This window comes from Lepus europaeus, chromosome 10 (genome assembly GCF_033115175.1).
Source record: "Lepus europaeus isolate LE1 chromosome 10, mLepTim1.pri, whole genome shotgun sequence".
Taxonomy (NCBI): domain Eukaryota; kingdom Metazoa; phylum Chordata; class Mammalia; order Lagomorpha; family Leporidae; genus Lepus; species Lepus europaeus.
Genome location: NC_084836.1, coordinates 44074480 through 44087330, shown reverse-complemented (window position 1 = coordinate 44087330; position 12851 = coordinate 44074480).

The following is a 12851-nucleotide window of genomic DNA, read 5'->3' as shown; positions in this document are numbered from 1 at the left end:
CTATTCTCTGGTCCGATTTCCAGGCTGGGGGAGTCTGCGACATTCTTCTAGAGCAAAACTCCTCCTCCACACTAAATAAATGACGTCAGGAAAACGCCGCTTCCCGGAATGTTACTTTCCCCACCACAGGGCACCGTGCACCGTGCTGAGGGGAGGAAATCTAAACCAGGGAGAAACCTGGGCACCGATGGGCTCTGGGTTCCGGTTTGTTGAGGTCAGAAAACGCCAACGGTGCCAGTGACAACCACAGGGATCCAAAGCCCGAGCTACAGGTGCTTTATGTTTCACATGGACAGGAGACAACGCCGTCTCCATCCTGTCCACATTGTGGGCCTGCTGATGGCCTCTCTGCTAGCAGTGACCAGCCCTGAGCATTGGGATTTAAGGAATGGGGAGCGGTGACCAAACACCCCCTCACGCCACCCATGCGACAGCCTCCCCCGGACCGGAGGTTCTCGGCTCCACACTGGCCATCTTGGGCCGGACAGTTCTCTGCTGAGGGGAGGCGGTCCCGTGCACTGTAGACACCTCCACCCTCTGGATGCCGGTAGCATCCCTGCCCCCACGGTGTGACAATCAACCATGGCTGCAGACGCTGCCAGACGCCCTCTTGGAGGGAGGCAGGGCCCAGGGGTTAAGAACTGATGCTCTGGTATACATCTGCATGATAAAGTGCAGAACGGGCTTATAACCCTGTTTTATATATGTGCTGGGGCCAATCCAGGGTAAATTCAGTACAATTGCAGCCTTGTTCTCAGGCCTACAAGTACTGTACAAAAACACGAAGTGGTGATTGACGTGTCCGGATACTGTAGCAGGAATCTGAAAGCATTCCTGCCTGCTGTGACCTTTTCTAAATATGATCAGTCCTTATTTTCATGGTATCAGCTAATGTGTCATGCGGCTCCTGGGACCAGCACGAAAATTCTGTTCCTCAGAGTGGAGGTTTGCGCTCCTTAACAGTACTTATCTTTTCCTGGGTAGGTTGGTATAGTGTTGCTGTGGAATGAAACTGTAGAGGGGGTTCCCAACCCAACCTGCTGCTCTTCCATCAGGATCCTGTTGTCCCTCCATTCCACAGCTGTACCCCTAGCATCTGAAGTTGGGCTTGCTTATGACCTAAAAAGGTATTTGTACTATCTGTTCCTCTAAGTATTTGTGTATCTCAACATGAGTCATCTGTACCCATATTTAACTATCAACATTTAAAAATATTTTATTTCCCTTTTCTATAAATATTTATTTGAGCTGTTGAGTTTTTTAGTTTTGGACATTGATGGAATTATTTTTATGTGTTTTAAGACACAGTGGTGTAAAAGAGTGTGGTTTTGGGTCCAGCACTGTGGTGTTGTGGGTAAAGATTCCGCCTGCAACACCAACATCCCATATGGGTGCTGGTTCAAGTCCCAGCTATTCCACTTCCTATCCAGCTCCCCACAAATGGCCTGGGAAAAGTACTGGATGATGGCCCTGATACCCTTTTGGAAGACCTGAATGAAGTTCCTGGCTGCTGGCTTCAGCCTGGCCTAGTACTGACCCTTGCAGTCATCTGTGGTGGGCGAGGGCCGGGGGGTGAACCAGCAGACGGACGATCTCTCTCTCTCTGTGTGTCTCCCTCTCTCTGTAACTCTGACTTTCAAATAAATAAATAAATCTTTAAAAAAAAGTGTGGCTTTGTAATCAAATGTGGTTTTAAATACAGCTCTGTGACCTAACTAGCTTGGTGAGCTTGGTTTGAGTACTTGATCTCTTGCACCTGTTTATCTGTAAAATGATGCTACTACACACCTTGAAGAGCTGTAACAAGATTAAATCAGATGACATAGGTGAAATGCTAATCATAGCACCTGGCACATGGTAAATACCCTAAATACATGATGATGGCTGTTAGATTGAGCAACGATATCTTGATGTAGTTTTCTGATCTTTGGAAAATAATTATAAATGGTGCTTTGCTAAGCATTCATCTTATATTGTGTTTTTGAGGGTTTGGTAGTGAAACACTATTAAATGTTTTCCAACACAATTCAGAGCTTTCAGTGGAAAACAGCTTGTGAGGCTGGGAAAGGCAAGTGTGAGAGATTCTCCCTCATGGAGAATGCCACCTAGTCCTTGTCTCTTTGACCCCTTCAGCATTGTAATAGGCAAAACCGAAGATTAAGTATGTCCGGCACCATTTTTTCCACATTGAAAATGCACATTATCCTTGATGTAACTCCTTCATTCTCCGGGACCCATAAACCAATTCTGAATATGAGTCCTCTGTCTAGGCCAGTGTCCTAAGGCAAGTTGAACCACAGTTGCCTTTTTCTGTAACCTTGTGTTCTAGGCTTAGATTTTTCAAATATTTTATTTCATGCTCCTCTTTCTTAACAAAACTCTGAATCAGATGAGTTGAATATAAACACAAGACCTCTTTATTTTATTTTAGGGCAAGAATTCTTCCCAGAAGCCAGCTAGGCTCTGTTGGGGAGGAAATTTTTAGTATGTACTAAATAAAGGGGAAAAGTAAAGCCTTAATCTGCTAATCTTTGCAAGAACCCAAAAAGTAAGTACTTTTCTACTTTATTTCTTTTTTAAATAAATAATTTATTTATTTGAAAGGCAGAGTAACAGAGATGCCGAGACAAAGAGAGAGAGATCATCCATCCACTGGTTCACTTCCCAGATGACCGCAAGGCCAGAGATGAGCCAGTCTGAAGCCAGGAGCCAGGAGCTTCTTCTGGGTCTCCCACCTGAGTGCAAGGTCCTAAGTAGTTGGGCCATCTTCTGCTTTCCCAGGCCATAGTAGATAGTTGGATCAGAAGTGGAGCAGCCGGGGCTCAAACCGGTGCCCATATGGGATGCTTGCACTACAGGCAGCAGCTTTACCCACTATGTCACAGCACAGGCCCCTCCACCTCATTTCTTTTTTTAAAAATAATTATTTTATTTATTTGAAAGACAGAGTTACAGAGAGAGGTAGAGAGGTAGAGCCAGAGAGAGAGAGAGAGATCTTTCATTCCACTGGTTCACTCCCCAAATGACCGCAACAGCCAGAGCTGAGCTAATCTGAAGCCAGGAGCTTCTTCTGGGTCTCCCATACAGGGGCAGGGGCCCAAGGACTTGGGCCATGTTCTACTACTTTTCTAAGCCATAGCAGAGAGCTGGATTGGAAAAGGAGCAGCCAGGACTCGAACCTGTACCTATATGAGATGCCGACACTGCAGGCTGGGGCTTTAACCCACTGTGCCACAGCGCTGGGCCGTATCTTATTTCTTAACCAAGATGTAGCAGTGGTGATAGATATTAAAAATTATTCAACTCTAATACTCTATGATATATTTTCTAGTAGACAAAATAAGCTACGTACTCATGCACTTAACATGTTGAGAGGTAGATTCCAGTATCTTATTGAAATTTGTCATAGTTTCTGTTTTAATCAGTCATCAACTGCTTCCTCATAATTGCTTCATTCCCTTACCCTTTTTTACTAGTGTTATTTCATACTTTTATTTTTATTATGCTGTTACTCATGTTTTCTTTTCCACTAACGCATTCTAGTTTTTCCAGCTCTGCTTATGCTTTTCTTTAAAAAATATTTATTTATTTATTTGACAGGCAGAGTTACAGACAGTGAGAGGGAGAGACAGAGAGGTCTTCCATCCAATGGTTCACTCCTCAGTGGCCGTAACAGCCGGAGCTGTGCCGATCTGAAGCCAGGAGCCAGGAACTTCATTCATTTCCTTCCCCTTGAATATAGACAGGGTTTAGTGAATTGCTTCTAGAAAACCCAATAATATGTATAATTCTGAAACTAAGTATAAAAAAAGCAGGGCCAGCGCTGTGGTGTAGTGGGTGAAGCCTCTTCCTGCAGTGCCAGCATCCCATATGGGCGGCATTTCGAGGGTTGGCTGCTCCACTTCTGATCCAGCTCTCTGCTGTGGCCTGGGAAAGCAGTAGAAGATGGCCCAAATCCTTGGGCCCCTCACCTGCGTGGGAGACCTGAAAGAAGCTCCTGGCTCCCTGCGTGAGATCAGCTCAGCTCTGGCCATTGTGGCCAATTGGGAAGTGAACCAGCAGATGGAAGACCTCTCTCTCTGTCTCTCCTTCTCTCTATGTGTAACTGACTTTCAAATAAATAAATAAATAAACCTTAAAAAACAGTGCCTCCCTCCTCAGTCTTCCCCATCTTCTCATCTCTTCCTCACCTTGTATGTCTGTCTGCCTCTCTTCCATCACTTGCTGTAGAGGAAGCCAGCGGCATGTCAGGAGGACACTCAAGCAGCACATGGGAGGCACATGTGGTGAGGAATAGAGGCCCCCGGCCAACAGCCCTAGAAAAGCAGAAAAACAAAGGCACAAAAAACACATGAATGTTCTCGTGTGATTCTACAGTACTGAGAATCACAGGAAGTGATTCCAGCCCTGGCCAATACTGACATCACACCCTTGAGAGGTCTGGGGCCATTAGTGAGTTCCCGCTTGCCAAACCAATTAGCATTTTTCAGATGGAACCCTACCCGACTGCTAAGTTACTGGACAACCTCGAATGGGTTGGAGTGTGTATACATGCACAGAACAGTCTTCTGAAAAGGGCCACACAACTGAAGTTTCACACGAATGTTATATTCCGTCTTTGAATCCTGTTTCGGTGCAAAATGTGAATATGTTCTCAAACCACAACCGCTAGGAAACTTATTTCTTCCCCTAAGATATAGTGATGTAAGAAATAGAGAATGCTACAGCACAATAAAAAATATTTTATTGTCTCACTTAAGATTAGAAACACCAGACACTTCCAGGAAAATGAAGTATATACGTATTTATTTTCTAACTTTAAAAAACTTTATTTAATGCATACAAGTTTCACGTATTTCATATATACAGATTTAGGAACACAGTGATACTTCCCAACCTACCTTTCCTCCTGCCCATGCTCCAACCCTTCTTCCTCCTCCCTCTCCTATTCCCACTTTTTTTTTTTTTTTTTTTAACAAAGGTCTATTTTCAGTATACTTTATACTCAGAAGGTTAACGCTACACTAAGTAAAGAGTTCAGGGGCTAGTGCTGTGGCATAGCAGGTAAAGCTGTTGCCTGCAATGCCAGCATCCCTTGAGGGCGCCTGTTTCGGTCCTGGCTGCTCCACTTCCAATCCAGCTCACTGCCTGGAAAAGCAGTGGAAGATGGCCCAACTCCTTGGGCCCCTGCACCTGAGTGGGAGACCCAGAAGAAGTGCTTGGCTCCCGGCTTCGGACTGGCTCAGTTCCAGTCATTGCGGACAACTGGGGAGTGAATCAGCAGATGGAGACCTCTCTCTCTCTGCCTCTTATTCTCTCTCTGTGTAACTCTGACTTTCAAGTAAATAAATAAATCTTTTTTTTTAAGAGTTTAACAAATAGTGTGAGAAAAAAAAAACACTGTTCCACAACAGTAGAGACAAGGACTGTAAACAATCATTGAATCTTAAAATGTCCATTTCACTCCAATATGTTACATTTCAGGTATTCCATTAGTTACCCCAGATCAGGGAAAACATATGTGTCTTTTTTGGGACTGGCTTATTTCACTAAGTATAATGGTTTCTTTCTTTTTTTTTTTTTAAGATTTATTTATTTATTTGAAAGTCAGAGTGACACACACAGAGAGAGAAAAACAAATTGTATAAATTCTATATTTATGTTTAAAAGAAGTGCTGGCTTAGATTTTACTTTAAACATTAGTGATTTACACTGTTCCAAAAAGATTGTGGGAATACCTCATAACCATTCTTAATTCTTGTATATAAATGTCATGCATTACAAAATACAAGCTTTTGATTTCTTGCTCCCTATGTTTATTTCTAATTATAAGACTTGAAGTACTGCAACCCCTACTATTAATGGCTGGGTATGAGTTAAAATATATATTTACATGGACTTGTAAAATTATCTGCATCCTCTGTGAAAGGTCATTGGGCTATCCTGGAGTGATCGTGCATACCCAAATTCAGCAACAGAATCATCAATGAGGAAGAACAAAGTGTATATGATATTCTTCAAGCCAATAACATGTTTCAGCCAAATAACAATTACTTATTGAGTGCTCCTTGCATGTCAAACATTGTAGGAATTTTTTTCTCGCCATACTATAGCCTTGTAAGATTATTGTTTTTCTTTCTATTTTAAATATGAGGAGAGTGAAAGTCTTGGAAATTGAATAGCTTGCTTAAAGCCACATAGTGAGTATGTGGCAGAACAAGGAATCAAATACAGTCCAATACAAAGTTCTCTGTGACTGAATGAGTCCTTTCAACAATGAGCCTTCCCTGCCATACCACAGAACAAGAATCACCTCTGCTCAAAGACCCCAAAGACTGCTGGCTCCCAGGGAGCAAGCCTTCGGCTAACCAAACAGAAGCCTTTGTTGCAGAGGAAACCCCTGCACCACAGCTGACTGATGTGAAGGCTAAGACAAATAGCGAGTCCATGCAGAAGCCTAACTGGTGTTCAATCTGGGGTTGGTGGATAAGGTGGATGCAAGGAGGAAGCCAGCACATTACAAAAGCTGGCGCCTTGACTATCCCTCTTTGGCTAATGCCTGCCAGAAATGAATGAGCATGTTACCCACTGTTTACCAAAACCTCCAGACTAAGCTAAATGTGGGGGCACAAGCAGACCACCATTTTCCTACCTCCTCCATCACTTTCTTAAGCGCAGCGGGAATGAGGAGATCTGCATGTGGCTTTTGCCTCTGCCACTGTCTCTGAAAACTTGGGTGAGTTGATTAACTTATTTGTGTTTAACTTTCCTGAGTCCAGCTGGTCACTTGGGCTTCATTTTAGCTCTAAGATTCTATGATTCTACTAGTAATAGGAAGTAGATAATACTCTTTTTGATAAGAAAATGTTCATAGGTATCCACCAGAGTTTATAGCTGAAGATAACAATTTCTTAGAGGATCAAAGAAGCAAGACACACATCAGAGGCAGCATCTGCTCTTGACACCATAAAATGTGTTGATTTTTACTTTTTTTTTTACTTTGTTTTTAAAGGATACCCACTGCTATGCATGCCCACCTCTCAACATATATATGAGAGTTTAAGAGTTGACCTTATACTTCAGCTACTAGAAGATCTGCTGTCCCTGACCATGGTTATCACCTGGGTTACTCACTTGCCTGCCAAATCCTCCACCAGACCTGGTGGTAATGAGGTTACGAGTAGAACCCAAGGTGCAAAGGAGTCTTAGAAATATTAAGCTTTTTAAGCCGGCGCCGCGGCTCACTAGGCTAATCCTCCACCTTGCGGCGCCGGCACACCGGGTTCTAGTCCCGGTCGGGGCGCCGGTTCTGTCCCGGCTGCCCCTCTTCCAGGCCAGCTCTCTGCTGTGGCCAGGGAGTGCAGTGGAGGATGGCTCAAGTGCTTGGGCCCTGCACCCCATGGGAGACCAGGATAGGCACCTGGCTCCTGCCATCGGATCAGCGCGGTGCGCCGGCCGCAGCGTGCCTACCGCGGCGGCCATTGGAGGGTGAACGAATGGCAAAAGGAAGACCTTTCTCTCTGTCTCTCTCTCTCTCACTGTCCACTCTGCCTGTCAAAAAAGAGGAAAAAAAAAAAAAAGAAATATTAAGCTTTTTAGTCTCTGGCTTATAAGAAGCCTTCTGTGACTGGGCATTAGTTAAATGAACTTATGTGTAGTGTCTGCCACATCATATTACATTGCAATGCAAAAAGTGGGGGGGGAGGAAAAATTGGCATGCTGTAATCCTTTTCACACCTTTATATAAAATGTGCTCTACAAAATGTCCAAAAGGGTATATTTTAAAATGTTGTGGTGTTTTGCTTTGATCACACAATTCACTGTTTTTGTTGTCTTTGTACTTCTCAAAATTGATTAATTATTCTACCATGAATGAGTAGCATTACTTGTATAATTTCTTAAACAAATGATATTTCTTCTTTATGTGACTGTGAATCTACATGATATAGAGATGGTGATCCTACTCTTTGTATCTCACAGATGTCTGCCTTGAAGGTATAGGCCACAGACTTAGACCTTGAAAATAACTTTAAAACACATGTATACCTTTTTTCCAATTCAGATCATATAATCAAACTTCTCCATATTTGAATCAATTTTTAATGGAGATGCACAACAGTAATTATTTGAGAATTATCTAGAGGAGTCTCTTTTTTCTTTATTTGAGTTGTTTTCTTTTTTCTGCTTAGAGCACGTCTCTCAGTGACCATATTAATAATTTTTTATAATTTTCCTCATGAAGTGAGATTGGTGTTATTATACAGTTTCATTAGCAAACAAAGATACATTTGAATTACAAATTATTTACATGAAGATCAGACAACCTTATACACACGAGTGCTGAAATTGGAAAAAAGATAAAACTTGAAAATAGGCAAGGTCTAGACCATGTGGATCTATGAACAATAAGGAATGTGGACTCAACTCAAATCTCATCCCCTCTAATTCTCTCCATGGGTACTGATTTCATTTTTCATTAGAACATACTAACTATATTCAACCTATTGCTTAAGTTTGAAGACTCATTTTTGAACTTGGAAGAGCTTATGAGATTTCCAAGTTAAGATGTAATTATGTTTCATGAACTATTAATTTAGGCAATAAATTTCTATAGTGCTTTCTAAATTTTTTATTTGATTACATCTGGTGTTTATTTTGTTTGTTTGTTTGTATTTTTAAGCTCCTGCTATATGCCAGGTACATTGTTTGGCTTTGAGGAGAAATAGCAACCAAAGAAGGTTTCTGTTCTCAAAATGTTAATGCTTAGTTAAGGGATCTAAGATGTTTACTGATCCTTGCTGCACAGTTTATAAAGTGAGACAGAAGAAAAGGGAGCCTAGACAAGGAGATGAGTGTGACATAAGGATGCAAGAATAGGGAGTTGGGTTCTGAAGGTGTAGGGAGGTAGGGAAGTGGAGAGGTGGGATAGTAAGAGGAGGTGACCAGTAGAAAATACATATCAAGGGGCTCTCAATGTGGCAAAACACGGTTAAGCTGTTGCCTGGGACACTGACGCCAGCATTTCCATATGAGTGACGGTTAGAGCCCCAGATGCTCTTCTTCTTTTTTTTTAAATTAATTTATTTATTTGAAAGTCGAGTTACCCAAGGAGAGAAGGAGAGACAGAGACAGAGAGAGAGAGAGAGAGAGGTCTTCCACTGGTTCACTCCCCAAATGGCCGCAACAACTGGAGCTGCGCTGATTGGAAGCCAGCAGCCAGTTCTTCCAGGTCTCCCACGTGGGGTGCAGGGGCCCAAGGACTTGGGCCATCTTCTACTGCTTTCCCAGGCCATAGCAGAGAGCTGGATTGGAAGTGGAGCATCTGGGTCTCGAACCGACGCCCATGTGGGATGCTGGCACTGCAAGTGGCAGCTTTATCCACTATTCCACAGCGCCAACCCCGGATGCTCTACTTCTGATCCAGCTCCCTGCTATTGTGACTGGGAAAGCAGCCAAAGATGGCCAAATTGCTTGGGCCCCTGCACCCACGTGGGAGACCTGGAAGAACTCCTGGCTGCTGGCTTTGGATTGGCCCAGCTTCAGCCATCGCTGCCATTTAGCGAGTGAACCAGTGGATGGAAGATCTATCTCTCCTCTCTGTAACCCTACCTTTCAAATACACAAATAAATCTTAGAAAAAAAGAAAATACATATCAGGCCTGTTACCACTGTGGGTAACTGGAGCTTTATCCCCTGGGAAACTGGGAGATGCTCTAGATACAATGTTAGACTTATTCTAATCAAGAGGTAAAAGGGTTAAAATGTTTAGTCACTGACTTCCAAGTCTTGTATGTGGGCTTTTCTGGAGAGAGTTACGTCTCAGCACTTCTGGCCCATCACATAAGAGGGCAGAGTGGCCTCTCCCAGGTGTAGAAGTCCTCAGCCAAAGACACACTGCTGCTAGCAGCTGGAAGTCCCCCTGTGGGCATTTGTGGTCAAGTTGGAGGCAGGTGGGTGGGAATTACCACCATGTATGATATGGAAGTCTTTGTACTTCAAGGAGGATGTGGGGCTTCAACTGAGCCTTAAAGAGTGAGGGCATTATGGTACAGCGGACAAAGATGCCACCTGCAACACCAGCATCTCATACGGGCACCGGTTCAAGTCCCAGCTGCTCCACTTAAGATCCAGCTCCCTGCTAATGTGCCTGGGAAAGCAGCAGAAAATGGCCTGAGTGCTTGGGCCCCTGCTACCTATGAGGGAGACCTGGAAGAAGCTCCTGGCTCCTGGCTTCTGCCTGACCTAGCTCCGGCTATTGTGGCCATCTGGGGAGTGAATCAGCAAGTGGAAGATCTCTCTCTCTCTCTCTCTCTCTCTCTCTCTTTCTCTTTCTCTGTGTGCAGGTGTCTCTGTAACTCTGACTTTCAAATAAATAAATACATGTTTTTTTTTAAAAAAAACTCTTTTAAAGAAACAAAAAGAGGATGTTAACAAATATAGCTAGAGAAAAGCCTTTCCAAATACAGGGAACGGTTGAAACACAGACTCAGAGAAGTCAAAGTTTGAGATAATTTACCTTAATAACATAATTGGTTTAACTATTATTTGTTTTTCCCTCCTAATATTTAATTATCATTTTTACTGCTGCCTAGTAGTTCATTGTATTGACTGTTTGCTTAGACATTTCTGTAATATTAAGACACTAAGTTTGTTTTCAAATTTATTATAAGGCATGTTCATCTAGTCAGCAAATATTTACTCTAAAAATACTTATACAAAGGTTAGCAAGGCAGATCAAATACTGTCCGTAGGCAATTGGCATTTTAGTGGCATAGTAGATGCCGGATAGAATTTGATAATTGTGCAAGAAAATCGCTGAGAGTGAAGAGAGTAAACAAGAGAACTGGAGAATCTGTGATTTACAGAATATCCCCCACATAACCTCTGCAATGTCCTAAGACAGGAAATTACTTCTCAGATATTTTCCTTTGAGAAGTCTTTATCTCAGGTGGAATCATTTGCCAAGGCCCCACCTCCACTGTTACATCATAATATATAAAGAAACAAGCTATTTATCCCACAGCTTTATCTTCACCACCTGTGACCTCACAGAAACACCTGCCCAGGCTTCCAGCTTTCTCTTGAACTGTATTTCAAACAGCAGTGATATATGTAATGTTTCATCTTGCTAAGCTTTGTCTCTCATTAAGCACTTTTTGAATAACTTTTTATGGTTTTCATGTAGGCTGCAAGGTAAACTTTCTGCCCAGAATGGGCAACAGGGAGCAGATTTACTCTCCTGCATGAAACAACTGAAAAACTGGACAAAATGGATGAAGCAATGGTTCTCAGACACTGGACATGAAACAACACAGGAGAGTCAACCCTGCAAAATGGTCAGCAAATGCAGCGCTCCCTATGACTGCTCCATCCTACAGCCTAGGGAGAGTGTCCAGGTCGAATTCAGGGAAGCAGAGCCTGGCCATCTCTTTGAGGTAAGGAGATGGATTGGAAGTCCAGGGAGACCAGAGTGTCTAGAATTTGCAGGGCAGTGGACCAGACAACAGAGAGCTAGAGAGAAAAGAAACACAGAGCACTGTGGAGCATCCTCAGGTTTTCAGTGGGCACTTCCCTGGGAACCAACTGAGCTCAGATGCCACAGAGGAAATAATCTGGAGAACTCCTACGACCTTGGAGACAGTTTTTGTCTCCATCAGTTTGACAGAGTGAATTCACAGGGTGAAGCTAGAGTGCTCATTCAGTGGAGTGCTTAGTGCAGTAAAATAGTGGGGAGAGAAATTAGCCCTGGCTTCTCTGATCATGAGCAACAAAGCTTAAAAGTAAGTCTTTTTTTTTTTTTTTTTTGACAGGTAGAGTGGACAGTGAGAGAGAGAGAGACAGAGAGAAAGGTCTTCCTTTGCCGTTGGTTCACCCTCCAATGGCCGCTGCGGCCGGTGCACCACGCTGATCCGAAGCCCAGAGCCAGGTGCTTATCCTGGTCTCCCATGCGGGTGCAGGGCCCAAGCATTTGGACCATCCTCCACTGCCCTCCCGGGCCACAGCAGAGAGCTGGCCTGGGAGAGGGGCAACCGGGACAGAATCCGGTGCCCTGACAGGGACAAGAACCCAGTGTGCCGGTGGAGGATTAGCCTATTGAGCCGTGGCGCCAGCCTAAAAGTAAGTCTTGAAAGAATGCAACTATTACCAGATAATATAACTGTATTTCAGAAAAAGCTCAAAACTATTACTAGGAAAGTTCATAATGACTTATAGCTAATGAAATGTATCATATATGCAAAGAAACAAGAAAAAATCATTAAAGAGGTGAAGAATCAATAAATAAAAACATCTAGAAATGATGGCAATCAGAATTAGTAAACAAGGGCATTAAAACAATAGCTATATTCATATGATAAAGTTCATATGATAAGGAATGTGTGATCATGTTAAGTAAAGCTGTGGGATAATTTTAAGTGACCTAGTACATGTAGAGCTCTCTAATGAGGGAAGTAGAAGGAATAGTGTAGACCTCCCTGTCACTGGGGATATGTTCCAAAACCATAATGAATTCCTGCCACTGAACTTTATATATACTATGTTTTTCTTGTATGTACATACCTGTGATAAGGTTTATCAAGTAGGTGCAAAATGAAATTGAAAACAATAACATTGCATATCTTAGCAACCTCAGCATACACTCTTTTTTTTTTAAGATTTATTTTATTTATTTGAAAGACAAAGTTACACAGAGAGAGGTAGAGACAGAGAGAGAGAAGTCTTCCACCCGATGGTTCACTCCCCAGATGGCCGCAATGGCTGGAGCTGCTCTGATCCGAAGCCAGGAGCCAGGAGCTTCTTCCAGGTCTCCCACGTGGGTGCAGGGGCCCAAGGCTATCTTCTACTGCTTTCCC